Source organism: Oncorhynchus kisutch, linkage group LG5 (genome assembly GCF_002021735.2).
Source record: "Oncorhynchus kisutch isolate 150728-3 linkage group LG5, Okis_V2, whole genome shotgun sequence".
Lineage (NCBI taxonomy): Eukaryota > Metazoa > Chordata > Actinopteri > Salmoniformes > Salmonidae > Oncorhynchus > Oncorhynchus kisutch.
This window is the reverse complement of record NC_034178.2, coordinates 23,320,157-23,342,388: the sequence shown is the minus strand read 5'-3', so window position 1 is coordinate 23,342,388 and position 22,232 is coordinate 23,320,157. Positions and strand designations below refer to the sequence as shown.

The 22,232-nt window shown below is 41.2% G+C and overlaps 1 long non-coding RNA gene across 1 annotated transcript; it reads right to left on the bottom strand.

Moving 5' to 3' along the window:
* Positions 1 to 1,002: 1,002 nt before the first annotated feature.
* Positions 1,003 to 2,415, bottom strand: LOC116374185 (uncharacterized). The gene is made up of 2 exons (XR_004209979.1): positions 1,974 to 2,415; positions 1,003 to 1,357 (listed from the first exon to the last, which is right to left on the bottom strand). It is a non-coding gene; the product is annotated as an uncharacterized LOC116374185 (long non-coding RNA).
* Positions 2,416 to 22,232: the final 19,817 nt, after the last annotated feature.

The window sequence follows — 22,232 nt, the reverse complement described above, 5'->3', positions numbered from 1 at the left end:
ATTTTCCATACTGTAATGGTTTGGACACACATGCTTTCACCACATACCACATATCCAGTCTCCTCAAATAACAATGTTGACAGGCTTCTCCTTCCTTCCATTTACCATACGGGTCAGGCGACGTGCACTCACCACTCCTGGGATTTTCTGACGAAGTTGTACTCATCATCTATATCCAACAACACTCCAGCTATAACTCCTTTGGCAGGCGCCCTGCTCCGAAGATCAACACATGGAATAGTTTGACAGATCCAGCACATACTTCTGTTCTTCATCCACCTTTCCCACTGGTTTATTCACAGTCCTCGATATTACAAATGGATTTCCCAGATGAATCTCCTTGTTCAAAAAACATAGTCCATTAAGAAATTTGACCGGTCCTTGTCTTCTACAACTTTTGCTCGTTTTGTTCCATTCTTTGATTGAAATACTTTCCATTCCTTATCACACACTTCCATTGCTGCACTTTTAGATACAAGCACAGTCGCCATTACATTACAACTTCGCCTTACTTCCAGAAAACATTTAGTGTGCTCTAACAGCAAAAAAAAAAGCAAAACAAAAACTTCAAAATGTAGTCATAATATAGTGGGGCAAAAAAGTATTTAGTCAGCCACCAATTGTGCAAGTTCTCCCACTTAAAAAGATGAGAGGCCTGTAATTTATCATAGGTACACTTCAACTATAACAGACAATAAGAAAAAAAAATCCTGAAAATCACTGTAGGATTTTAACCTCGAATCAGATATCTGACCTACAGGATATAACCTCTGCTTCTCAGAGGTGAGACAATGGGGGTTGGAGAGAGCAGCACAGAGAATGCTGAATTCCTAAGACAAAGGGGAAATTCTTGCAGAGTCACTTCGAGGGCTGCCCTACAGATGAGTCGAGAAGAGAAAGATGCTGCAAAGGAGAACTTGACTAAAGAGGGACTGTCTGCCAATGCTGTAAAAGGGAATGACAAGGCATGCAAAGCTGTAAGGACTGACACCAGAGACGAGAAACAGGTACGGGGAGTTGACATTTAATTAGGAACAGACAGAAACAGCGTCCCACCTGGGTTAGCCTGACGGGCCAGCCGAGGCGTGAGAGCCTAGTGACCCTGTCGATCTCGCAGAGGTGTGAGAGCCTGATGAGCCGGCGGGGCATAAAAATCTGACAATCTGGCTGAGGCCTGACGTGGGATGGGCGCCTTCCGAGCCAACCGGGTTAAGAAACCTCGAGCCAGCTAGGGCGGGATAGCCTGACGAGCTGGCTTTGGCACCCCCGGTTCCATCAGTGTCGGCCCCTGGACCTGACGTCACCACCAACCGGAACATCAGCACTTCCCAATGCTTCGTATGATGGCTGCTGCATTCTGTAAGGACCAGGTGTGCGTTAATGATGGTGGCAGGTGTGCGTTAATGATGGTGGCAGGAGTATGCAGCAGGCGGGAAACAAAGCTATGACTGGGCTCAGTTGGGCAGTGTTTGTGCCTGCATGAATATCCTGTACAGTTTATCAAGTCACCACACAGACCTCAAATTTCATAACCAACCTTTCCTCTGCCTATTGAAGCTACTCCAGAATCCACCCTTAGCCTTAGTGATGTTCAATAAGAACAGGTTGGGGGGATGGGTAGTGTCCAGCCTCCTAATTGAAGAGCTCAATTGAAAGTAAAACCTAAACTTGAAAAGCAAAGGAGTATACCTGGTCAACCTAGTCAATTAAGTTAAATAATCTATTGTTAGCTCATTAGACATTCATTTGTGTGATATGATTGATAATGCATGTACTCAGCATCTTACTGAGCTGCTCTCCACCCTGCATTTAAAATCATGTTTTGACTAACACATGCACTGGGAAAGGAACGCCCGGCAGGTACCAGGATCGCCTGCATAACGCTCCGGAGGAGATAAGCGGGGTTCGAGGAGCCAGGGTAGGTTGAACAAATCCACAAGTACTGGTGGCTGGCTGCCTAAGAGCTAACTTACTGATTTGCTCCATTATAGCCTTGAACCCTTGGTCGTGGCGTTCCGTCAGGGAACGAAGCCCTTCCAAAAGTTCCAGCAGTAGCTCCTCATACCGCCCAATGGTGGCTCCATGCAGGGAGAAGGCAGGTCGTGGACAGGCGAGATTTCATAAAACAGGTCAGAGTCCAAACAGTTCCAGGAGATAAACAGGCTCGAGGTCAGGATATGCAGGGGTTCAGTGAACAGATCCGAGTCCAAACAGTACAAGGGGATAGGCAGACTCGAGGTCAGAACAGTCAGAGTAGTCAAGCAGGCAGATTCGGCATCAGGACAGGCAAGGGTCAAAACCAGGAGGGCTAGGAGAAAACAGAGACTGGGTAAAATAGGAGCTGGAAGAACCACTGGTTGACTTGGCAAAACAAGACAAACGGGCACAGAGAGACAGGAACCACAAGGATAAATACACAGGGGACTAATGGGGAAAACAGGAGGCACCTGGAGGTGGATGGAGACAATGACCAAGACAGGTGAAACAGATCAGGGCATGACAACTGGAGTGGAAGGAAACCACCAATGATGACTTTAAAACAGTTTATTGTGTTTAATGGCTGTGAAAGGAGAGAGCTGAAGCTTACTCCCCAATACTAACCTAAATGACAGAGTGAAAAGGAGGAAGCCTGTACATACTGTACATAATATAAATATTCCAAACATGCATCCTGTTTGCAATAAGAAACTAAAGTATAACTGCAAAATAATGGGGCAAAAAAATCAACTTTATGTCCTGATTACAAAGCATTATGTTTGAGGCAAATCCAACGCAACACATCACTGAGTACTGTACCACTCTTCGTATTTTCAAGCTAGCATGGGGGTGGCTGTCTTTGGCAAAGACTAGGGAGTTTTTTTTTTATAAAAAGAAATGGAATATGATAGGGGTTTTCAACTATATTATTTTTGTCACACTCCAATCCCTTCTAACATGTCCTACACAGCCTGCGAGCATCATAGAGGGGAACAGAACACACATTCATGTTCCAGAGAGTCTTAGCTTTCAGGAATGGAGTCATAATAAACCCAAACGATTCAAACGCTAGAATCTAATTCATAGGAATAAAATAGATTTTACATGCCACATTTGCTTCAGAAACCGCTCCTTTGGTACCTCTAGCTTGTTTTACCGCAGAGAGCATTTGACATGTTCTCCTCTACCTTTTTACTGGCTGGCAAAGTACCAGGAAATTGTTTTGGAATCTGAATTTAGAGAACTGAATTTGAAAACTGAATCGATTTTAGAAGTTTAATACTGTACATGAAACTTTGGTCAACTTGAAATTATAGTTTGTAAACTTGATGCACAGACAATGAGTGCAATATTTGTCATGTTGAAACTAATATAAATATTGAATTTGAATATTCATTCAATTCCATTTCAAATAAGAACATACAAGGTCAATGTATTAATTCTCTGTTTTTTCCCCACATTCCTCATCTATCCATTCTCTTCTGTTCCTCTATCAGGCTCATCTTTTTCTGATGTTGAGCCTCAAACTGTCGCTCTATCTCATTCTGTCTGTTATTCCATTGAAGTGTTAAATAAAAATGAAGCGGTTGAAGTGTTTCCATCACCCATTGCACATTAATAAATTGATGACCGCTTGTATCCCTTCCCACCTGTTTCATGTCTCGGGTAGCCCGCAAAAGTCAGCATGGATAGAATGCAAGAAATGACTAGATCTGAAATGTATATTTTTTTATATACAGTATTTCTGGGGAAGGGTATAAAATGTAAAATAATTATTTGAAATAATTTGTTGAAAGTTTCCTAGAGCAGTGGTCTCCATCAAACATATGCCCACTCCTGAGACAGAGGCATATGACAGCACACCTGGAGTCTGCCAAAGGCACATGAAAGACTCCAAGACCAAGATTCTGTGGTCTGACGAGACAAAAATGTAACCCTGAATGCAAAGTGGTATGTCTGTAGAAAACCAGTCACCGCTTGTCACCCGTCTAACACCATCACTACCTTGAAGCATGATGGTGGCAGCATCATCCCTCCCGGAAATAGGGCAACTCAAAAATGTATTTGTTGTGGGAGGTAAATGCTGTAAATTTAGAGGACTCTATGTAATTTGAAAGATGAGACGTTGAGGATTATAATTAATACCACTTTGATGTCATTTTGATTTGATCTATTAGGATCCCCATTAGCAATGGCAACAGCTAGTCTTCCTGTGGTCCGACACAGAAAAAAAAAGACATTACAGACCGAAGACGTTGCAGTTTACATACATTTATTTAGTGTTGTGGTTATTTATTAAAACACTTTCCTCAACTCCTAGCCAAGAGACTTGCAGGCATAGTATTCATATTAGCCCCCTGATTACATTGAAGAGCAAGACCTACCGCTCTGTTATGGGCCAGCTACAGCCTAACTAGGTCTTTCTTTGCAGTACTTGACCATATGCATGAACAATAATCAAGATAAGATAAAACTAGAGCCTGCAGGACTTGCTTTGTGGATTGTGATGTCAAAAAAGCAGAGCATTTCTGTTAGGATAAGGTAATACCCAGATGTGTCAAAGTAGCAATGTTTATTACAGCGACAGAGGCAAAGGTACATGATGGCAGGCAGTCTCAGGGTCAGGTCAGGTGGAGGTTGGAAATCCAGATAGGGGTAAAGGACGGCAGGCAGGCTCAGGGGCAGGCAAGGGTCAAAAACCAGGAGGGTGTGAAAGTGAGGCTGGGAAAAGACAGGAGCTGACAGAACAAACGCTGGTAAACTTGACAAACAAGATGAACTGGCAACAGACGAACAGAAAACACAGGTATAAGTACTCAGGATAATGGGGAAGATGGGCGACACCTGGAGGGGGGGTGGAAACAAGCACAAAGATAGGTGAATCAGATCAGGGCGAGACTATCTCTATTACGGACAGACATCTCCCTATCTTTATAAACATTGAATCCACAGTACCAGTCAAAAGTTCGGACACATCTACTCATTCAAGGGTTTTTCTTTATTTTGACCATTTTTGTAGATTGAAGAATAATAGACATCAAAACTATGAAATAACACATATGGAATCATGTAGCCAAAAAAGTGTTAAACAATCAAATATATTTCATATTTTAGATTCTTCAAAGTAGCCACCCTTTGCCTTGATGACAGCATTGCACACTCTTGGCATTCTCTCAACCAGCTTCACCTGGAATGCTTTTCCAACAGTCTTGAAGTCATTCCCACATATGCTGAGCACTTGTTGGCTGCTTTTCCTTCACTCTGTGGTCCAACTCATCCCAAACTACCTCAATTTGGTTGAGGTCGGGTGATTGTGGAGGCCAGGTCATCTGATGCAGCACTCCGTCACTCTCCGTCTTGGTCAAATAGCCCTTACACAGCCTGGTGTTTTGGGTCATTGTCCTGTTGAAAAACAAATGATCGTCCCACTAAGTGCAAACCAGATGGGATGGCGTATCGCTGCAGAATGCTGTGGTAGCCATGCTGGTGAAGTGTGCCTTGTAACGCCTGTCTTGGGAAGAAGGTGAGGACCAATGCGCAGCGTGGTACGTGTTCATCTCCCCCCCCCCCCCAAAGGTGCCGCAAAACCTGAACCTATAGGGGAGGGTCTTGTTGGGCGTCTGTCCGCGGTGGCGGCTCTGGCGCGGGACGTGGACCCGACTCCACCATTGTTTTTCTCCGCCTCTTTATCCGCCTCCGTGGCCTCTTAAGAATGGCGACCCTCGCCGCCGACCTCGTACTGAGGACCCAAGCCACGGGTCCCAAATGGACGGGAGATTCCGGCAGCACCGGACGGAAGGGAGACTCTGGCAGCTCCGGAGTGAAGGGCGATTCCGGCAGCGCCGGCGTGACGGACGGCTCCGGCAGCTCCTGGCTGATTGACGGCTCTGGAAGCTCCTGGCTGACTGATGGCTCTGGCAGCTCCTGGCTGACTGACGGAACTGGCAGCTCCTGGCTGACTGACGGCTCTGGGAGCTCCTGGCTCACGCCCTGGGAATCACACATAAGGAGATCATCCGTTCACCTACTCTGTGTCTCACAAAGAAACGGCGTTAGAAACAAAAATCTAAAATTTGTCTGTCTAGTCCCCCGCCGCAAGTATTTTCCACCATAATTTGCAAATAAATTTATAAAAAATCCTACAATGTGATTTTCTGTATTTGTTTTCTCATTTTGTCTGTCATAGTTGAAGTGTACCTATGATGAAAATTACAGGCCTCTCTCATATTTTTAAATGGGAGAACTTGCACAATTGGTGGCTGACTAAATACTTTTTTGCCCCACTGTATATACACATCAATTACACAAGACATCAAAAGCAAACACAAAACACAAAATCAAAACATATTCTTTTGAATCCAAAAGGCCCTCTAACATCTGCCTGAATTGCCCTAGAGGCACCAACTTTTGGAGATCAATCCACAAGAGACACAAAAAAACTAAAAGTACATTTATCTAACCCGGTGGAGATTGAAGGGATATTCACTCATTCTAAAGTGTAAATCATAGTCCACATACGATGAGACAGCGATAGTCCGGCATCCCATTGTGACATAGTTACGCGGCTCTGAGACCACCATCCTCGGGGGAAACACAGGCCGAACACGCACCTCCCCACAATTCCCAAACAATGCAGCTCCGGTATTCATTTGAATGAATTCTAGAACACATCTGTGGCACGTGCATACGTTTTGGACTATGATAGAAGTTAAATGATTTTAAGCTTAAGCTTATCAATGATACTCAGAGCTCTTAAGATATAAACTGAGTGTACAAAACATTAAGAAAACCTCCTCTTTCCATGACATGACTCTTTCCACCAGGTGAATCCAGGGAAACGCTATGATCACTTATTTATGTCACTTGTTAAATTGAACAATACATTTTGAATCTGGTGTTGTTTTGTGTATCAGTTCATAAACCATGTGCCATTGAATCGGTACATCAAAAATCTCTTCCCAACTATTTTGCAATCTATATGGCACAACTGTCAATTTATTGGTCCTTAAATTAAACTAGTATATTTTTTATTTATCACAATTTTATTTTACCAAATCAAAATCAAATGTATATATATATAGCCCTTCTTACATCAGCTGATATCTCAAAGTGCTGTACAGAAACCCAGCCTAAAACCCCAAACAGCAAGCATGCAAGTGTAGAAGCATGGTGGATATGAACACATAAAAAAAAGGAAAAACTCCCTAGAAAGGCCAAAACCTAGGAAGAAACCTAGAGAGGAACCAGGCTATGAGGGGTGGTCAGTCCTCTTCTGGCTGTGCCGGGTGGAGATAATAATCAATGTAGTTGTCGAGGGTGCAGCAAGTAAGCACCTCCGCTTTTCATAGCCGATCATTAAGAGTATCTCTACCGCTCCTGCTGTCTCCAGAGATTTGAAAACAGCAGGTCTGGGACAGGTAGCATGTCCGGTGAACAGGTCAGGGTTCCATAGCCACAGGCAGAACAGTTGAAACTGGAGCAGCAGCACAGCCAGGTCAACTGAGGACAGCAAGGAGTCATCATGCCAGGTAGTCCTGAGGCATGGTCCTCGGGCTCAGGTCCTCCGAGAGAGAGAAAGAAGGAGAGAAAGAGAATTAGAGAGAGCATAGTTAAATTCACACAGGACACTGGATAAGACAGGAGAAGTACTCCAGATATAACAGACTGACCCTAGCCCCCCGACACATAAACTACTGCAGCATAAATACTGGAGGCTGAGACAGAAGGGGTCAGGAGACACTGTGGCCCCATCCGATGATACCCCCGGACAGGGCACGAACAGGCAGGATATAACCCCACCCACTTTGCCAAAGCACAGCCCCCACATCACTAGAGGGATATCTTCAACCACCAACTTACCATCCTGAGACAAGGCCGAGTATAGCCCACAAATATCTCTGCCTTGGCACAACCCGTGTCAATGACACATGTTAAGATTTTTTATTAACCATTTTATTAAATGGAGGTCACAGATGCTCCAATCCAAGGTCATTAAACCTTTACAAATAATTTACTGAAGTGATATGATGAATAATATTGCTCACAATGTCATTTCCATTAATTTAAATTCAGTAACACCAAATACACTTTTTATTTATACACACCAGATTATCAATGGAATCCTCAAATTTATGACATACTAAAAGTATGTGATTAGCTAATAAATAATTACCTTTAATATATACCCCTCCCCCGATACCAATGACCTCTGAAGGGAATGGTCAAGTTCCCTGTATATATTTGTATTGAGTGATTTTCAAGGCGGTAACACCAAAACAATATAGATATATCAATAGCATTCTTTGTTTTATTGATCTATAGAATTAAGTAAATACTTTTGTTTACTTTCTAGCATTCAAATTAATATAAAGATAGATCTGTAAACACCCAAAACATGTCACAACAACTCCACTCATTACAACTGGTACACCCCAATTTGCTTGCCCTAATGTTGCATTATGTTTTATTATTGATCATCAAAAACATGTATGATGTGTAACTATTTGTTTTTGTAAAGTGTTTTCATGGTTTCAAAGGCAAGGGACCTAAATGTCACCCGAATTCAAGAATGACCCGGGTGGAGTTCAAGCTACAAAATAGCCACTAGAGAGCAGCATCTATCTTTATTGTCTTTGACTAGTTTATTCTACATGTACTGTATGTCTTGGGAATGAACTGAAGGTTCGAAAGTTGACAAAAGCATGACCTAGAATGATTCACAAGGGTGTGCCTCACTCTTTAGGTTGGCATGACCTAGAATGATTTACAAGGGTGTGCCTCACTCTGTAGCACTCAGGGAGAAAGAGCTCGCTCATATTTGCCAAATAACATGTAGTGAAAGCCCAAAATAATCAAACCAGTTCTAGACTATTTAAACTGCATTAGGCAAACACTAAAGCAAAAGACATCTTTATGTTATGAAAGCAGATCTGTTTGGTTTTATTTGCCCTGTCTCGATCCCATATACCCTTAGAAATGTGCTAGTTTCTACATGTAGGGTCTTTTGTTGTGTGGGCTTGTGGTTTTGTTTTTTCTCTGTGAATAAAACGTAATAGATCCGAACTGGTTTTGTCTAACCAGAGGCTTTCCTAGTTCATTGATAGTGTTATTAAAACAACTTAATCATTTTGCAACCTAATCAGGTTATAGAATCACTCTCAAATGGATCACAACTGCTTTATATTTTAATCCGATCTCCTTAATCTCCTTTCGCATCACATCGTCCACTAAAAAGCCATTGCAGACCTCCTTAAATTACCTCCCATGTATTTCAATGTCACTCTGGACACATGTTAAATCAGTTACAGTGATCACATTAGCTATGTGCACAGCACATAATCACAATCTACATTAGCTCATATTAAATAATTTTGGTGGCAGAACCTGTCCCTTCCATGAAAACATGAAGTCAACTGCAGTCCTTTCACCCATCTCTGAGGGAAAATAATCAACATTTGTTGTCTAGAGTGAGGTAGCTCTCGTTTCCTGCCCTCAACTCTATATTTCACCACGTTTTCACAGACCAAAACAAATATACAATTATCAACTGCTTGTTTGTGTAAGAAGGGCATTTGTCACATGATAAGGCCAATGAAAAAAGTTAGTGGGTGTTTAAAATGGGAAAGTCATCTCCCGAACGACTGTTTCCTGTAATGGGAGCCGGCAGGTCTTTTTCAGGCTTGTTTGGCTCACCTGCGCTGCTTCCCTCCACCCACCCACTTTAGACATCCATGTCTTCATCACTGGAAAAGATCAACGGTTGAGATTTACAGTGTCTTGCGAAAGTATTCGGCCCCCTTGAACTTTGCGACCTTTTGCCACATTTCAGGCTTCAAATATAAAGATATAAAACTGTATTTTTTTGTGAAGAATCAACAACAAGTGGGACACAATCATGAAGTGGAACGACATTTATTGGATATTTCAAACTTTTTTAACAAATCAAAAGCTGAAAAATTGGGCGTGCAAAATTATTCAGCCCCTTTATTTTCAGTGCAGCAAACTCTCTCCAGAAGTTCAGTGAGGATCTCTGAATGATCCAATGTTGACCTAAATGACTAATGATGATAAATACAATCCACCTGTGTGTAATCAAGTCTCCGTATAAATGCACCTGCACTGTGATAGTCTCAGAGGTCCGTTAAAAGCGCAGAGAGCATCATGAAGAACAAGGAACACACCAGGCAGGTCCGAGATACTGTTGTGAAGAAGTTTAAAGCCGGATTTGGATACAAAAAGATTTCCCAAGCTTTAAACATCCCAAGAGCACTGTGCAAGCGATAATATTGAAATGGAAGGAGTATCAGACCACTGCAAATCTACCAAGACCTGGCCGTCCCTCTAAACTTTCAGCTCATACAAGGAGAAGACTGATCAGAGATGCAGCCAAGAGGCCCATGATCACTCTGGATGAACTGCAGAGATCTACAGCTGAGGTGGGAGACTCTGTCCATAGGACAACAATCAGTCGTATATTGCACAAATCTGGCCTTTATGGAAGAGTGGCAAGAAGAAAGCCATTTCTTAAAGATATCCATAAAAAGTGTTGTTTAAAGTTTGCCACAAGCCACCTGGGAGACACACCAAACATGTGGAAGAAGGTGCTCTGGTCAGATGAAACCAAAATTGAACTTTTTGGCAACAATGCAAAACGTTATGTTTGGAGTAAAAGCAACACAACTCATCACCCTGAACACAACATCCCCACTGTCAAACATGGTGGTGGCAGCATCATGGTTTGGGCCTGCCTTTCTTCAGCAGGGACAGGGAAGATGGTTAAAATTGATGGGAAGATGGATGGAGCCAAATACAGGACCATTCTGGAAGAAAACCTGATGGAGTCTGCAAAAGACCTGAGACTGGGACGGAGATTTGTCTTCCAACAAGACAATGATCCAAAACATAAAGCAAAATCTACAATGGAATGGTTCAAAAATAAACATATCCAGGTGTTAGAATGGCCAAGTCAAAGTCCAGACCTGAATCCAATCGAGAATCTGTGGAAAGAACTGAAAACTGCTGTTCACAAATGCTCTCCATCCAACCTCACTGAGCTCGAGCTGTTTTGCAAGGAGGAATGGGAAAAAATGTCAGTCTCTCGATGTGCAAAACTGATAGAGACATACCCCAAGCGACTTACAGCTGTAATCGCAGCAAAAGGTGGCGCTACAAAGTATTAACTTAAGGGGGCTGAATAATTTTGCACGCCCAATTTTTCAGTTTTTGATTTGTTAAAAAAGTTTGAAATATCCAATAAATGTTGTTCCACTTCATGACTGTGTCCCACTTGTTGTTGATTCTTCACAAAAAAATACAGTTTTATATCTTTATGTTTGAAGCCTGAAATGTGGCAAAAGGTCGCAAAGTTCAAGGGGGCCGAATACTTTCGCAAGGCACTGTATATAATTTAAAAGCTTACTAACAGGTTGTCAAACTATTTTATAATTTCTGGGGAAAAAAGGATTTAAAACAAGATTCTGTACTTTTTTAACCTTTAACACTCTTTTGCATCATCTAAAGTTCATCTAAAGTGCCCTCCATCGGTTGAGACACAACATGTTCTTGAATACAGGTTGGGAGTCATGTTTTGGCTGATAAGTGTACTAAAATGGGAATCAAATTTAAATGGCAACTTGCAAAAGGTACCACAATGTTGGTTGAAGATCCACACATCAGAGAATGTTGACTTGAAAGGGAATATCTGTTGTTGTAAATTATACTGTCAATCCGTCATAGAAAACCTATTGAAATATAGATAATAGAATAAACATGACCATTTAAGTTGACATTCTAAATGGGTGGACTGGCGATCATCTTTATGGTAGTAATTAGAAGTTCAAATGTACCAGCTAAATTGCAGCTGTCTGAAGGGATAAGTCCATTCTATGAATCCTATTTCTATGATTGAAATGACACTGTCTTCAAGAGTATGTTGTGTCTCAACCGATGGTGGAAACAACACAAAAACCTCAGATGATATGAAATAGGGTCTAAGCTACAACATATATGGAGTTAACGCATTTTTAGAAAATTGACAATAAAACTTTACAAATTATATCATTTTATAAAAAATTTAAAATAAACACTACATGCTTTAAAATTAAATCTAACTCAACTGTTTATATTTTCCATTGAAGACATGGATGTCACATGGTATGGTGGGGTATACGAAATGGGTCAACTTTAAGCACCTTTATCACCTTTGAACACATTTATCTGAGCAGCTAACCGATCGCTGCAGCTGTACATAGCCCATTTGTAAATAGCCCATCCAATCTACCTACCTCATTCCCATATTGTTTTTATTTACTTTTCTGCTCTTTTGCACACCAGTATTTCTACTTGCATATCATCATCTGCACATCTATCACTCCAGTGTTAATTTGCTAAATTATAATGACTTGCTACTATGGCCTATTTATTGTCTTACCTCCCCACGCCTTTTGCACACACTGTATATAGACTTTCTTTTTTTTACTATTGTGTTATTGATTGTATGCTTGTTTATTCCATGTGTAACTCTGTGTTGTTATTTGTGTTGCACTGCTTTGCTTTATCTTGGCCAGGTCGCAGTTGTAAATGAGAACTTGTTCTCAACTAGCCTACCTGGTTAAATAAAGGTGAAATAAATAAAAAATGTTTTAAATAATGATTATTTTTTACCTTTATTTAACTAGGCAAGTCAGTTAAGAACAAATTCTTATTTTCAATGACGGCCTAGTGGGTAGGGGCAGATTTGTACCTTGTCAGCTCGGGGATATGAACTTGAAACCTTTCGGTTACTAGTCCAACCCTCTAACCACTAGGATACCCTGCCGCCCCTATGATTTACAGCTACTCACAGATAATGCACCTGGTATAGGCCTGATTACCAACAATGACGAGACAGCCTACAGGGAGGAGGTGAGGGCCTTGGCGGAGTGGGGCCAGGAAAAAAATATCTCCCTCAACGTCAACAAACAACTGAGCTGATCGTGGACTTGGAAACAGCAGAGGGACGACGGAAACCGCAGTAGAGAAGGTGGAAAGCTTCAAGTTCCTCGGTGTACACATCACTGACGATCTGAAAGGGTCCGCCCACACAGACAGTGTGGTGAAGAAGGCGCAACAGCGCTCAGAAGGCTGAAGAAATTTGGCTTGGCCCCTAACACCCTCAGAAACTTTTGCAGATGCACAACTGAGAGCATCCTGTCGGGCTGTATCCACCGCCTGGTACGGCAACTGCACCACCCGCAACAAGAGGGCTCTCCAGAGGGTGGTACAGTCTGCCTAACGCATCACCGGGAGAAAACTACCTGCCCTCCAGGAAGGCCAAAAAGATCATCAAGGACAACAACCACATGAGCCTGTTCACCCCGCTTATCATCCAGAAGGTGAGATGCATCAAAGCTGGGACCGAGAGACTGAAAAACAGCTTCTATCTCAAGGCCATCCGACTGTTAAATAGCCATCACTAGCCGGCTACCACCCGGCTACTCAACCCTACACCTTAGAAGCTGCTGCCCTATATACATATTTTTGGAATCACTGGCCACTGTAATAATGGAACACTAGTCACGTTAATCATGTTCACATAATGCTTTACTCATCTCATATGTATATACTGTGTTCTATTCTACTGTATTTTAGTCAATACCACTCTGTTATTGCTCGTCGTAATATTATATATTTCTTTATTAGATTATTTTACTTTTAGATTTGTGTATTGTTGTGAATTGTTAGATACATAGTTGTTATATTGCTCTGTTGGAGCTAGGAGCACAAGCATTCGCTACACCCGCAATAATATCTGCTAAATATGTGTATGTGACCAATAAAATTGTATTTTATTTTAATTGATATGTTTTTATCACTCTTCAGGGTACAGCCTAACTCTAAGTCTTAGTCACAGTAACAAATCCAAACAGGCAAGCAATTACGAGTGGAAAAGTAAACATTTTAAATAGTTATAATGGTGCTGATATTGGTGCTGTATGTTTGTCCATTACGCATGGTGTTGTTTGTTTGTCCGTCATGCATAGTTCAGGGTCCAGTTTCCATATAGTGATGGAACTTAGGCTTAGGAGTGTTTTAATGATACATCATTCTTACAACGGCCGAAGATGTAACATGCGTTTCCCAAAACACCCATGCAGTGAGAACGTTTGCTAAGTGTGTCGTTGAGGCATAGTGTCGAAAGAAAACCAGTGCTGCTCTTGGATCAGCTTTCTCCATTCAAATCTTACCTTACCATTTACTCCATAATACTGATGACAGATCAGCTCCTAGGAGAGATATTACCACCTATTGCTGCAAATATGGATGAGGCTTATTATGCTTAGACTACCCAACAATAATGCACAAAATTGGGCACATCAGACAGTAGCCTATTAACAAATTAGGACTCAATTGAATGAACATGAAATTGAATTAAATATGATTGAAATGTGCTATATACATGTACAGTTGAAGTCGGAATTTTACATACACCTTAGCCAAAGACATTTAAACTCAGTTTTCACAATACCTGACATTTAATCCCTGTTTTAGATCAGTTAGGATCACCATTTTTTTTTAAGAATGTGAAATGTCAGAATAATTGTAGAGAGAATGATTTATTTCAGCTTTCATTTCTTTAATCACATTCCCAGTGGGTCAGAAGTTTACATACACTCAATTAGTATTTGGTAGCATTGCCTTTACATTGTTTAACTTGGGTCAAATGTGTCGGGTAGCCTTCCACAAGCTTCCGTGAATTTTGGCCCATTCCTCCTGACAGAGCTGGTGTAACTGAGTCAGGTTAGTAGGCCTCCAAAATGGTCATTGTCCAATTTGAAGACCCATTTGCGACCAAGCTTTAACTTCCTGACTGATGTCTTGAGATGCTGCTTCAATATATACACATAATTTTCTCTGCCTCATGATGCCATCTATTTTGTGAAGTGCACCAGTCCCTCCTGCTGCAAAGCACCCCCACAACATGATGCTGCCACCCCCATACCTCACGGTTGGGATGGTGTTCTGCAGCTTGCAAGCATCCCCCTTTTCCCTCCAAACATAACAATGGTCATTATGGCCAAACAGTTCTATTTTTGTTTCATCAGACCAGAGGACATTTCTCCAAAAAGTACGATATTTTTCCCCATGTGCAGTTTTGGAGCAGTGGCTTCTTCCTTGCTGAGGGGCTTTTCGGGTTATGTGGATAAAGGTCTTGTATTACTGTGGATATAGATACTTTTGTACCTGTTTCCTCCAGCATCTTCACAACGTCCTTCTGGGATGGATTTCCACTTTTTGCACCAAAGTACGCTCATCTCTAGGAGACAGAACGTGTCTCCTTCCTGAGTGGTATGACGGCTACGAGGTCCCTTGGTGTTTAGACTTGCGCACTATTGTTTGTATAGATGAACGTGGTACCTTCAGGAATTTGGCAATTGCTCTTAAGGATGACGTGGTACCTTCAGGAATTGTAGACTTGTGGAGGTCTACAATTTGTTTTCTGAGGTCTTGACTGATTTCTTTAGATTTTCCCATGATGTCAAGTAAAGAGGCCCAGAGTTTGAAGGCAGGCCTTGAAATACATCCACAGGGACATCTCCAATTGACTCAAATGTTATCAATTAGTCTATCAGAAGCTAAACCTATGATATCATTTTCTGGAATTTTCCAAGCTGTTTAAAGGCACAGTTAACTTAGTGTATGTAAACTTCTGACCCACTAGAATTGTGATACAGTGAATTATAAGTGAAAAAATCTGTCTGTAAACAATTGGAAAAATGGCTTGTGTCATGCACAAAGTAGATGTCCTAACCGACTTGACAAAACTATAGTTTGTTAAACAAGAATTTTGTGGAATAGTTGAAAAACAACAGTTTGGGGATGGTCCTTTCCTGTTTCAGCATCCCAGGCTCCTTCATTGCTCGGAAATCACATTACATGTGTTAACGATACTGTTAAATAGCCATCACTAGCACATTAGGCTGCTGCCCTATATACATAGAGTTGGAATCACTGGCCACTTTAATAATGGAACACTAGTAATTAGGCATTTACTCATCTCATATGTATATACTGTATTCTATTCTACTGTATCTTAGTCTATGCCGCTCTGACATTGCTCGCCCCAAATATTTACATCTTCTTAATTCCATTCTTTTACCTTAGATTTGTGTGTATTGTTGTGAGATTGTTAGATATTACTGTTATATATTACTGCACTGTTGGAGCATTTCACTAAACCTGCAATACACATGTTTAGAAGATGTTATGTGACAAATACATTTTATTTGATGGCAGTGGGTGTAAAGCCATAACACATCATTCTTTCCAGCAGCAGACTATGATCGATAATGTCCAAATCCTCACTGAAGTCTAACAAAATAGCCCCCTCAATCTTTTTATCATATTTCTCTCAGCCAATCATCAGTAATTTGTGTGAGTGCTGTGCTTGTTGAATGTCCTTCCCTATAAGCGTGCTGAACATCTGTTGTCAATTTGATTACTGAAAAATAGCATTGTATCTGGTCAAACACTATTTTTCCAAAACTTTACTAAGGGTTGGTAACAGGCTGATTGGTCGGGTATTTGAGCCAGGAAAGAGTGCTTTACTATTCTTAGGAAAGGGAATTACTTTTTCTTCCTTCCAGGCCTGAGGGAACACACTTTCTAGTAGGCTTAATTGAAGATATGGCAAATAGGAGTGGCAATATCGTCTGCCATTATCCTCAAGTTTTCCATCCAAGTTGTCAGACCTGGTGGCTTGTCAATATTTTTTTTTTACCTCTTCCACACTCACTTTACGAAATTCCAAACTACAATGATTGTCTTTCATCATTTGGTCAGAAATACTTGGATGTCTAGTGTCAGCGTTTGTTGCTGGCATGTCATGCCTAAATTTGCCAATCTCACCAATGAAAAAGTTATTAAAGTAGTTGGGAATATCAGTGGGTTTTGTGATGAATGAGCCATCTTATTCAATGAATGATGGAGCGGAGTTTGCCTTTTTGACCAAAATTTCATTTAAGGTGCTCAAAGCTTTTTAATATAATTCTTTATGTAATTTATCTTTGTTTCATAGTTTAGCTTCTTTTTATTCAGTTTAGTCGTATGATTTTTTAATTTGCAGTGCGTTTGACAATCGGTTGTGCATTCAGACTTATTTGCATTTCCTTTTGCCTCATCCCTCTCAACCATACCATTTTTCAATTCCTCATCAATCCACTGGGATTTAACAGTTTTTACAGTAATTTTCTTAATGGGTGCATGCTTATGAGTAACTGGGATAAGCAATTTCATAAATGTGTCAAGTTCAGCGCCTGGTTGCTTCTCATTACACACCATGGACCAACAAATATTATTTACATCAACAACATAGCAATCACTACAAAACTTATTGGAACTTTGGTTTTCCTAGATATGGCTACTATATTGTGATCACTATATCCAATTTTTGTCCGAAGTTACGCTCGACCAGAACGAGCGTTTGGATATGTATACAAAACGCGCTAACAAAAGGAGGTATTGGACATAAATAACAGACATTATCGAACAAAACAAACATTTATTGTGGACCTGGGATTCCTGGGAGTGCATTCTGATGAAGATCATCAAAGGTAAGGGAATATTTATCATGTCATTTCTGGTTTCTGTTGACTCCAACATGGCGGCTAATTTGACTATTGTTCTGAGCGCCGTCTCAGATTATTGCATGGTTTGCTTTTTCCGTTGTTTCAAAAAAAATCTGACACAACGGTTGCATTAAGGAGAGGAATATCTATAATTCCATGTGAATAACTTGTATTATCTGAGTATTTCTGTTGAATCGATGTGGCTATGCAAAATCACTGGATGTTTATGGAACTAGTGAACGTAATGCGCCAATGTAAACTCAGATTTTGATATAAATATGAACTTTATCAAACAAAACATACATGTATTGTGTAACATGAAGTCCTATGAGTGTCATCTGATGAAGATCATCAAAGGTTAGTGATTCATTTTATCTCTATGTGTGCTTTTTGTGACTGGCTGGAAAATCTTTGGCTGGAAAAATGGCTGTGTTTTTCTGTGGCTCGGTGGTGACCTAACATAATCGTTTGTGGTGCTTTTGCTGTAAAGCATATTTGAAATCAGACCCAGTGGTGGAATTAACAACAAGATTACCTTTAAAATGGTAGAAAATTATTTAAAGAATTTTAGTTATGAGATTTCTGTTGTTTTGAATTTGGCACCCTGTACTTTCACTGGCTGTTGTCATATCATCCCGTTAACGGGATTTCAGCCCTAAGAAGTTTCAAACCCTTTTCAATGAAGATCTGTGAAGTTATTTGGATTTTTGCATATTATCTTTGAAAGACAGGGTCCTGAGAAAGGGACGTTTCTTTTTTTGCTGAGTTTATTCTTATTTTTGGTGATTTCAATATTCACATGGAGAAGTCCACAGACCCACTCCAAGAGGCTTTCGGAGCCATCATCGACTCAGGTGGTTTTGTCCAACATGTCTCGGGACCTAAGCAGTGCCGTAATCATACCCTGGATCTAGTTTTGTCCCATGGAATATGAGGAATGTTTTTCCTCATAATCAGACCACCATCTTATTAGGTTTGTAATCACAACAAGTAATTCGCTCAGACCCCAACCCAGGATTATCAAAAGCAGCACCATAAATTCTCAGACGACCCAAAGATTCCTAGATGCCCTTCCACCCCCTCCACCTACCCAAGGATGTTGGAGTACAACAATCAGTTAACTACCTAACCGATGATCTAAACTTAACCTTGCGTAATACACTAGATAAAGTCACACCGTTAAAAATAAAAAACATTTGTCACAAGAAACCAGCTCCCTGGCATACATAAAATACCAAGCGTTAAAGCAAGTTTCCAGAAAATTGGAACAGAAATGGCGCTCCACCAAATGGGGCGGCAGTGTAGCCTAGTGGTTAGAGCATTGGACTAGTAACCGAAAGGTTGCAAGTTCAAATCCCCGAGCTGACAAGGTACAAAATCTGTCGTTCTGCCCTTGAACAGGCAGTTAACCCACTGTTCCTAGGCCGTCATTGAAAATAAGACTTGCCTAGTAAAATAAATGTAAAAAAAAAAATCTTTGGGTTTTGTCCAACATGACTCGGGACTTACACATTGCCACAATCATACCCTGGATCTAGTTTTGTCCCATGGAATAGTACCGTGCAATATCGAAAAGCACTCACTGCTGCTTAATCAGCCTACTTTTTCAACCTGATTCCCTATTTTTTCAACAATCTTCCCCCCAAAAATATATGCTGTTGCAAAGCTAATTAACTTCTTAGACAAAGAAAGTAGCATTATAAAGCAAACTTCTGACCTCGCTTTGAATATGCATATTTCTCCCAAACTCAGTTGTCCTGAATTTGCACAGAAATGCCATGAACTCGGATCAAGTTTTTTAATCCTGTATCTCAACACATTCATTACTGGACCCTATTCCAACTAATATATCAAGAGCTACTTCCTGTGCTTGGCCTTCCTATATTGAACATAATAAATGGCTCCCTATCCTCTGGATGTGTACGAAACTGACTAAAAGTGGCAGTAATAAAGCCGGAAAAAGCCAAACTGTGACCCAGAAATGTTTTAAAACTATCGGCCTATATAAAATCTCTCATTCCTCTCAATTTTGGGGAAAACAACTGTTGCTCAGCAACTCACTGCCTTCCCGAAGACAAATAAATGCATACAAAACGCTCCAGTCTGCTTTTAGACACCATCATACTACTGAGACCACACTTGTGAAGGTGTTAGAGTACCTTTAAATGGCGTCAGACCATGGCTCTGCGTCTGTCCTTGTGCTCTTAGACCTTAGTGACTCGTTTGACACCATCAATCACCAGATTATTTTGGAAAGATTGGAAACCCTAATTGTTCTACGTGGATAAGTTCTTGCCTGATTTAGATCTTATCTGTTGGAAAGATATCAGAAATGTATATGCCAAATGTATACAAAATAAAAAACTTATTTACATAAGTATTCAGACCCTTTGCTATGAGAATTGAAATTGAGCTCAGGTGCATCCTGTTTCCATTGATAATCCTTGAGATGTTTCTACAACTTGATTGGAGTCCATCTGTGGTAAATTCAATTGATTGGACATGATTTGGAAAGGCACACACCTGTCTATAAAAGATCCCACAGTTGACAGTGCATGTTAGAGCAAAAACCAAGCCATGAAGTCAAAGGAATTGTCCGTAGCGCTTCGAGACAGGATTGTGTAGAGGCACAGATCTGGGGAAGGGTACCAAAAGATCCCAACAGCATTGAAGGTCCCCAAGAACACAGTGGCCTCCATCATTCTTAAATGGAAGAAGTTTGGAACCACCAAGACTCTTCCTAGAGCTGGCCGCCTGGCCAAACTGAGTAATCAGGGGAGGTGAGAGGTGACCATGACAGAGCTCCAGAGTTCCTCTGTGGACATGGGAGAACCTTCCAGAAGGTCAACCATCTATAATCGAGAGCATCCTGTCTGGCTTTATCACCGCATGGTATGGCAACTGCATCGCCCTCAACCGCAAGGCTCTCCAGAGGGTGGTGCAGTCTGCACAGCGCATCACCGGGGACAAACTACCTGCTCTCCAGGACACCTACAGCACCCGATGTCACAGGAAAGACAAAGATCATCAAGAACAACAACCACCCGAGCCACTGCCTGTTCACCCGGCTACCATCCAGAAGGCGAGGTTAGTACAGGTGCATCAAAGCTGGGACCAAGCGACTAAAAAACAGCTTCTATTTCAAGGCCATCAGACAGCCATCTTCTGAGAAATCATTCCCTCATTGACCTCTCACCTAGGCTAGCCTATTTACACCAAGTAAACCTTGACTTTAGCATTTGAAGGTACAACAGCCATTTGTTTTGCAATTTGCCCACATTTGAATGCTTGTGCTCTATATAGGTAAGAGCATCAATTGTGCTTGAAAAGGTTACACCTCATTGAACAAGACTCCCTCAGCCCAGGCCAATTCGGTGACTGGGAGGTGTAATGTGTTGGCATTGTTTCTCCAGGATAAACACTTCAGAATACTGCACAGATGTTGAAATTATTTTTGCAGACAGGCTTCCATCACCCACAAATCCATTCCTGTGAATATCAGACTAAAACGTGAGAGACCAGTAAACACTATTCATACAATGTCTGTACCCCCACCCCTCAAACAAATACAGTTTGTTTATATCACTGTTACATACTCTTCTAGGAAGAGGGAACACCACACCCTGCTACAACTCAACTCCCGTGGAACAAAAGAGGTATGGGATTTGTAGGTGCAAGTAAGGATGACAAAGGCAGAGAATGGTACCGTTTACAAGGAATTTATTCCGTCACACGGTAATTTTGGGGGGAAAGGGGCTGAACGGAACCAAAGCAAAGAAAGTAAATATCAAAGCCCCCTCTCCTACCTTACCTGCCGACCCACTACTTACCTAACTAGCACCACCTGGTGCACTAACCAAAATACAGGGGGTGGTCCGCCCAGGTCTTACCTAGTGTGCATAGACCGTAAACTACTACGAGTTATGTATGCCCGCAGGCCTCTTGCCTAAGCACTCCCAAGATGCCTTCCCCTTCACCCCTGGGAAAAATGTATTCCCCAAAACAGAATAATTACTAATCACAAACAGTCCTTTTGGCATACACATACCTTTTCAGGACCGGCTACAAAATACTACACACAAAATATTTGAGCAACAACCAACACAATATCAAAAACTCTCCGAACAACAATCAATACAGGCCATAAGCATAAGCTCTTTTCTCTCAGCAATAATCTCTCTTCTGAGCAACAGAACACTGGTTTATATTGCTTCAGAAGGAGTCTGTAATTGAAGACAGCTGTTTCTGACGAGAGGGTGGGGTCAGCTCCAATTTGCCATGGAGTCGACCAATCAGCTGCTTGGGGGATTCCAGGAAGCCATTTTCCTGAAACACACACATACAAATACACAAACCACAACACAGAAACTGGGGAACGTAACAACCACACACACTGAATGGTCCAAACAAAACAGTGTATGGCAGCTGGTGGACTCAATGTTAAAACTACAACATGATAAATACAGATAATAAAGGTTAAAGAAAAAAAGATAAGAGCTTAAAGGCTCACTCCACAATCTGAGTAATTCCCTCATACATACATTCTGATTATCCATTCAGTATTACTAAAAGTATTATTGACTTTTCAAAACAAATAGGATCTTCACTTCAATTTGGTTATTTTGTAATCACTCAAACAATTCTAAACTG